Raw genomic sequence first — 7,997 nt, forward strand, 5'->3', positions numbered from 1 at the left:
CGCCCTCCCCACCAGGGCTGGCAGCTGGGTCTGAGCACGAGTCAGCCGACTGCAGCGCCTCCCGCTACTCAGAGCCAGGGTCCCCTTGAGACTCGGCAGATGGTGAAGGAAGCGCTCGCGGAGGCCAGCTTCAACCTCACGCAAAGGGAGCAGAGCTGCTGGCGACGCCCCGCCCCAGCGTATTGCCAGGCAAATAAGACAATGGAAAAATGAGGAGGGGACATGGCAGATCCAGGACCCCACACGCTAATCTGGGGGGCTCCCGAACAATCATGCAGCCATTCTTTATTGCTTGTTTTCCTCCTAATAGGGTCTAAAAAGAAGAAAAGATGATTAGACACAGTTGGAGCTATATATTTAGACTCATAAAACGTTTGATAGCAGCTCTGGAGTTTTTACTGGCAGAGTTATTTAAATTGGCTGGGATTGGAACATTGTGAAAAAGACTGAAGTCTGATCGCTGTAAACAGAGGGTCTTGGTGATCCAGAGACTCAGCATTGCGGGCCCAGCTCTGGGACTTGCAGAAGTTCCTGCTTCTAATTAACTTCTCTGCTAACGATTAAAATAAGAAAGTGTGGGCATCTGAGAAAGCAGAGCCCAACAGGGGCCCTTGGAAACAGGAAGGCAGCCCCAAGCCAACAGCCACCCCCAACCACAGGGTCTTCAGCCACAGCCATGACCAGGTCCCGCATCAGCCAGCAAGCACACCACCAGCAGCAGCAAGGACACTGACCGCCTGCAGGCCACAGTGACGTCAACAGCCCCTGTGACGTCACTGACAACCCCCACAGCCACGATGACATCAGCACAACAACAGTCACAGTAACATCATCAAGTCCCACCTCGGCCCAACCAGTGGCACCATCCACAACAACCACAGTGACATCCTGAACAACCCAATGTCCACCAACGTCCACGACAGTGTCAGGAGCACAGGTACAGCCAGCACCTCAACACGGCAGTGACATTGTCAACTCCACCCGTCTCCATGCAAAGGGGGCCAGCACAACTACCTTAGGGACGCCACCGTGACAACTGTGACATCCCCGCAGTGACAACCTCCTTATGGCAGTGAGGATCCGGCTCTGAGGATGGCCGTGGGGCCGCGGGGGCCGTGCCTGTGAGGAGCTCCGCCTGGCCCTGGCTCCTGCAGGACACCCTCCAGCTGTCCAGGCTGGACACCAAACCCAGCACTAGGAAAGCCGGGGCCCGTGTCCTCCCCTCGGTGCCACCAGGCGGTGGCCCTGAGCAGGTGCGTGCAGCTCTTCCAGGGCCTGAACGTGGAAGCGCAGGAAGGTGTTTGCAGGTGCACAGAGCTGGGCCCCCTGGGGCCATCTGTGGTGACCAGCATGGGCTCTGAAGTGGTCCCCATCTTCCCACATGGACAGCAGCTCAAGCCCCCAGAACGCAACATGGCTCCCAGAACTTTCCGCAGCGCTCTGTGTCTGAGCTTCGTCTGCAGGAGGAGGTCAGGGGCCACGTGGCTCTCAGCCTCCTCTCACTCCCAGGAAACAGGCAGAGAGGGGCTGACCCACACAGGTCCTGACTGTGGGGACAAGGCGGGTGTCCAGCTGCTGTGGGAATCACACGGCCCCCATCGCCCCAAGTTCACATCTCCAGGAGGTCACGCCCACCATCTCCACGGCTCTGCAAGATCTTCTCACCTGGCCAGCAGGTGTCAGACGATGTCATCTGCCTTAAATAATCAGTGGCTCAGGGGCAGAGTGCCTGCCTGTCAAGCATGGGCCCTGGGTTCCGCGCCCTGGGTCCACCCCCACACTCACACTGTCACCCTGGGTTTCCTGAGGGCTGCATCGTGACCTGGTTTTTCAACAAAGCACAGAGGACATGGGGGCTGCAGTTGTTCAGCCTCTGCATGTCCAGGCCAGTGCTCCTCACTGCTGAGCCTCCTGTCCAGGGGTGAGCTGGGCAGCAGCTGAGCTTCTGTGGGGCCTTCCCTGGCTGCAGAGACCCTCCTGCTTCCTCTGCCCCCGTCCTGTCAGGAGAAGACACCTCCACACTCGGCAGCCGGCCTCGGCACCCCTCATGGTGCCCACACTGGGATTCCATGTGCAAAGAGAAAGACAAGGCTCGGGGGCCAGGGGCAAAGCCAGGCTGGGCGGAGGCCCCGGGAAGGCCTGATGAAGAGGGGAGCCACCAGGGACATGTGCACCTGCCGAGGGCAGTGACGCCTTCCCTCAGCCTCTCCTCTCCAGATGCAGATGCTGAGTGGGAGGGTCAGAGAGCGCTGGCCGGGCACAGACCACAGCAAAGCTTCCGAGGCCACCCGCCTGCACACAGTCAGGTGGGCCGCACCCAGCATGGAGCTGGACCTTCCTGTGGCCACGCCTCCTGTCCCCAGGAAGCAGCGTGTTAGCCAGAGTGGCACACGTGGCCATCCAGTCCGTGAAGTGGCCTGCAGAGAGAGAACAACGTCTGGGAGAAGACCACACCCACTCACCACCAGCCAAGCCACGGTGTGTGGGATACGGCTCAGGACGTGGTGGCCACCGTTAAAGCAGGGCTATTCCTTATTATCTTTAACTCTTCCAGAATTGTGGAACGTTCAGGTGGGAAGGGAAGGAGTGTCCTCCCAGAGGCTAAACCTGTCAGCCAAAGACAATGCTCACACTGGACAGCCTTTTAAGACTTGGACAATGGTGATTTTTTTCTCATTCTAAATAGATATTCTCCAGGATCTAATTCTATGTTCACATCTGAACTTGAGGAGGGCCCTGCTCTTGGGTGCCGTGGGCTCCGCTGCTGGGAGGACCCTGAAGTCTCCCACCCTCCAGGTGAGGCCCAGCGTTGCTCTGGCCTCTGGTCTCCTCTCGCAGGGCTGGGCCACCCCTCAGCCGCCCGTCCGCGCCCTCCTCTGGGCTGCAGTTGTGGGCAGGTGGGCCTTCCTATCAGGCTGGGACACAGCGCCCAGGGACCGGTGCCATTCCATTTGGCAAACGATCCTCCAGGCCCCGGAAGAGCAGCGCGGCCTCTCCCCACTCTCGGGCTCCGGCCTGACTCCCTGGCACGTCAGCGCCCCAGCTCAGGGTGCACCCTCCCTTCTTCTGATGGCAGCGTCTTGGAGACCATCAGAGACCGACAGGGGTGGCCGGCCACACCCTCACCCTGCCCTTGGCCCTTTTGCCTTGGCCATACTGCCCGGCCCGGGAGGGCTCATGGGCACGGCTGGGAAAGCCTGAGCTCCCCAGGATCCTTCCCTCGTTCCTGTTTCGAAGCCTGACTCTCTCTAGCCGGCAGGGCCTGGCGTTCTGAGCCCTCGGACCCCCTGGGGTGGGCACTGGCAGAGAACACTTCCCTGGGCCGAGCTACCCTCTGCCCTCCGTGGCCAGCAAGCAGCGCGCTCTCGTCTGGAGCCCCTGGCCCGACTCTGCGAGCATCAGCAAGCTGCCAACCCATTTCTGCCTCTTCCTCAACATGGCCGAGGCCCAGTGCAGCTCCGGCTGCCGGACCCGGCTCCCAGCTGCAACCCGAGTCCTTGCTGCTCCTTCTCGAAGGCGCAGCCGGTCCTCATCCCTCTGGCAGTTCCCATTTCTGTGACCCACTTTTCATCAGCGAGAGCAGAGTCTGCAGCACTGTCACCAGGGGGCCCAGGTGCACTGTGACAGAGCGTCCTCTCTCCTGTCCTAGTTCAGAAGCCAGCAACCCCTGGCCAGCAGGCCGTGCCCGCCCAACTCACGGCCAACCCTGCGGTCCCAGGGGTGCACCCGCTGTGGAAGGACAGCTGAGCCACGGAGGGCAGACCCCGGCCAGCCCCGTGCATGGCTCTTCACCCACCTCTGTGGATGAACTGAGGTCACAAGACCCCAACACGCACAGGACAGATAGAAGTGTAGGCACCATCTGGCCAGGCGTGGCCACCGCCTGCCCAGGTAAAGTCCCCTCCTGAGGAAGACCTCAGCCATCTCCCTGGTGACGCCCGGGAGTCCTGTCACCTCCTCTCAGGTGGCGTGCAGCACAGTGCAGTGCTATAGTGAAGACAGGTGAGACACACACACAGACTCGGTGGCACCTGCCCACTGCCCCCCACCAGCACCCACAAACCACCACGTCCCTGTCTCCGCCGCCTCTTTCTAGTAGCATGGGTTTGGAGAGAGGCTGACGATGGCACCTAGAGCCAGAAGCAATCGGGCGCTCCCCCTGCGAACCCCCAGTGTGAGCTTGGGCCCGGGTGCGCTATCTGGGAAGGCGGGTGGTTGGGTTTCTCTTAGAGCTCTGCCACCTTATCCCTGGGGGTGGAGGTTTGTGCAAGGTGTGCATCTGTTTAGGGAGACCCGTGGCTCCCACTTCAGTGAGGACAGCAAAATGCCTGAGAAACCACGAGACGTGGCCCACTGTCCAGTGCTCGCCCCCAGAGTGGGGACACATGTCCTGCTGGCTGGAAGGGGAGGGGACGGTCCAGTTCCAGAAGGGACCTCCAGTGGAGACACTCAGACCCTCTCCAGCATCTGGAACTAGAATGAGAGGCCACCTGTCAACCTCACAAACCCCCAGGTAAGCACCCTCGGCCTTCCACAGCCCGCTCCCTGGTGACGGGCGGCTGCCCCAGGATCCTGCTGTCAGGTAGTTAGTAGTTAGGGTTGGAAGAGGACGTCACTCACAGCAGGCCCCGCCGCACGCCCTGCCCAGGTGGACCTGCACACGCTCCTGCACACCCCTGCTCTATGTCAGCGACACCTGGACCACAGGGGCCCTCCTGCATGTCCACACCTTGCACACCCACACACTCTCCCCCATGTGGCGTGGCCAGCTCCCCCTGACTCCGTGCACAGCGTGAGACCTCCTGGACACCCCCACGGTCTCAGGTGCTGTGGTGACAGGACTGAGGTGATGGCTGGCGCTGGGGCCCGCTCCAGTGTCTTGTTCCTTTCCTGGCTTTTGTGCTACGTCAGGTGGCTGCAGCCTTCGTGGACCAGGTGCCCGTGGTCAAGGCCTGTGCTGGTCCCAGGACTGTGGACACCTGTGCCAGGGCCTCCACCTGGACAGCCTTGGAGGACTCCTAAAGTGACTCCTGACGGTGAGTCTGTCCTGCTCTGAGCTGAGGGGGGCCTGGGTCACAGTGCACCCGGTGCCATTGAGACAGGAAGTGGGGTGCAGAGGAAGAGAAGCGCCCAAGAGCCCTGGGAAATCAGAAAGCCCCATGAACCTCTGAAATGTAAAACAAGTGCTCCAGACAACCCAGCCTTGTCCACAGCCCACGCCCGTCCTCGCCAGCAAAAGGTAGCCTGATGCAGGCCGTCCGCAAGCCCAGGGGAACCTGGCCAACGTGTGTAACCGTGCCCGACTCCCCTGCACCCAAGCTACTGCCTGTTCCCCCCAGACCAAGGGCCATGCCTCTGCCCGGGCTCGGGCCTGCGTGTGCTGGAATCCTCCATCACACATGCCAAGGACCGCCGTCCTGAGCCGAGGCCCCGCTCCTGGACCCCCTCCCGTGCTGTCATTATCAGTAAGTTAAAGAAAGGGCCTCCCCCGCCCACGAAAGGTGCTCCTCTCTCCTGCCCAGTCAGTGGTCTGGCTCCCCCAGGCAGTGTCAGAGCCTCCCCCAGGGAGTGTGTTCAGGACAGAGGGGTCCGTGACCCTGGCAGTGGGCGACAGATCTGGCCTGGGTCCCCGTGGAGAGCATCTGCGCTCTGCCCTGGGTGACTCCTGATGAAGAGAACGGCCCCTCCAGGCTGTGCCCACCCGAGTCCCCCGTGTGGTGGGCAGTAGTGGGCCAGGCGCAGCTCTGTCTGAGCTCGAGGACTGAGCGGAGGACTTGATGCTTGTTTGTACAGTCAGCAGCCCCCGCCAGCGCCATCGCCCGCCACAGGCTGATGAACACCCTGTGCTAATAGAGACACCACCTGCGGCCCATGAGCACGGGGTGCAGGGCGTGTCCAGTTCACATCCGAAAACCAGGCCCCCTCGCCAGACGCCCACGGAAGGAGGGCCCCCCGAGGCTCGACTCAGAGGCGCCTTGATCCTCTTGGCACCTTGATCCTTGGGGATGATCTCCCATCCTCTGTCCCTGGGCTTCTGCGGAGCCCGTTTTTTCCTACCTGTGATGACCAGGCATGGGGGCCGACACCTCAAGCTGACACCTCCGGTGGACACTCTGAAACTGCTGTCCTTCTAGACCCTGGCCCAGGGCAAGTGCCCCCCCTGAGAGCTCCAGGCCTGCTCTTTGCCCTGTTCCTGGGCTGGTCCCTGGTGTTATCTGACCACCATCAGTGCTGCTGCGTCCTCTCTGCCCTCGGCCTTTGCTCTCAGTTCAGACTCCTGAGCCCCCGCGGCCGCCTTCATCTGGCCTTTCTAACTGAATCAGGTAACGCGGGACCTGTGCCCGAGTGTTGGAGACGTTACTAGTCCAGGTTGGTGTAGGACGTCCAGTGCCTGGCCTATGACACAGGGTGACCCAGAGTGCTCCGTGAACGGCGGCCACGGAAGGTGGGTGGCCTGTGGCCGTCACTATTCAGTAAACCTGGTGCCGTGGAGACTCACTGCGCTTGGTCTGTTACCAGCACAGCTCGGTCGGGGCCAGGAGGTCACCCTCGCTGAGCAGGGAGACTGGGACCCCTCAAGTTCAGAGTCAGGAGCTCCCCAAACTGACCAGTCCATCATCTCCACCCCAGGCTTCTCTAGGAAGGCCTCGCTGTCAATGGGACACACTCCTCCCTCTCCCTCCTGGAGTCACCAGCAGGAGACAATCTGCAGCCTGGGGGGGGGGGGTGTGAATCAAAGGATGAAGGACGGGACCCTGGGGACCCTGGGGTGTAGTCCCCTCTGGGCCTCCTTCTCATGTCCACAGAGTGGGAGGGTGAGGGAAGGAGAGCCCTGACCGTCCCCCTTGACACCGCCCTCAGGAGGTGGCTCTGGCCCCACCGCTGGCCAGTGCCTTTCCCCCCCTCTGGTAGGGGCCGGCGCTGGCCGTCTGCAGCACTGACTCTGGCTTCACTTGGGACCGCCCTACGGGAAACAAGGGGGTAAACTGGGAGAGTGTGGGGCCACCAGGGGTCACAGAGAGGGGCCCAGTTCTGGAAGACGCCCCAGGGTCCTCTGTCCACCTTCCCGTTTGGCCACCCTTCTCAGTGTTCCTCCCACGGCTCATTCCTGTGTGAAGCCCCTGTCCAAGCTCGGACTAGGGATTCATTTCTCTTCACTCCCTCTGGGGATGGCCGGTGTCATGCGAGTGGTCCTCCTGGCACTGGGCACAGGCGGCCTGCACGGCCTCTGTGACCACACCTGTCCTGCTGATCTTTTGGAAACTTTCAGGTTGTGGAATGTAACGTGCCACAAAGAAAGGGCATGACGCACAACTGCTTATACTGATGGACAGCTCCAGCGCACAGCCGGCGACCATCACCTACGTGGAGAAGAAGGACCTGGGAGCACTGGCCACTCCTGGTCTTTGTGGTGACTGTGTCCTTGCTTTGGATGCTCTTGCTGTAGATGTCCTACTTCAGCGGGCGTCCCCAGCCACCACACACTAGCCGTGCCTGCTGGGGGCATAACACACACAGAATCGTGCCCAAGTCTGATTCCGAGTCTGGCTTCCTCCATGCAGCGTCCCCTCTGTGACCCATCAGCTGGTTCTGTGGGGTCCTCTTCCCATGGTGCCTCCTGGTGCTCCACAGGCTGCAGGTGCCCTGCAGGCTTCAGAGCCCTGTCATTCATTATTTTGCAGGGGAGTTTGGGGGATTGAACTCAGGGGCACTCAGTCACTGAGCCACATCCCCAGCCCTATTTTGTATTTTACTTAGACACAGGGTCTCACTGAGTTGCTCAGTGCCTCACCCTTACTGAGGCTGTTTTTGAACTCACGATCCTCCTGCCTCAGCCTCCCGAGCTGCTGGGATTATAGGCATGTGCCACCACACCCGGCCTTGTCATTCATTTTTGATGCTTGTCCCTGGAACACTCTATGCACTTTGAAAAATCAACTTTGTTAAGGTATAATTTAGAAAGAATAAAAATCATCCATTTTAAGTACAGACTTTGA

General features: G+C 60.7%; 1 long non-coding RNA gene across 1 annotated transcript; it reads left to right on the plus strand.

Moving 5' to 3' along the window:
- Positions 1-23: 23 nt before the first annotated feature.
- LOC125610762 lies at positions 24-6,660 on the plus strand. Its single transcript, XR_007340745.1, has 3 exons — positions 24-4,513; positions 4,912-5,036; positions 5,214-6,660. It is a non-coding gene; the product is annotated as an uncharacterized LOC125610762 (long non-coding RNA).
- Positions 6,661-7,997: the final 1,337 nt, after the last annotated feature.

Source organism: Marmota marmota, unplaced genomic scaffold (genome assembly GCF_001458135.2).
Source record: "Marmota marmota marmota unplaced genomic scaffold, marMar, whole genome shotgun sequence".
Taxonomy (NCBI): domain Eukaryota; kingdom Metazoa; phylum Chordata; class Mammalia; order Rodentia; family Sciuridae; genus Marmota; species Marmota marmota.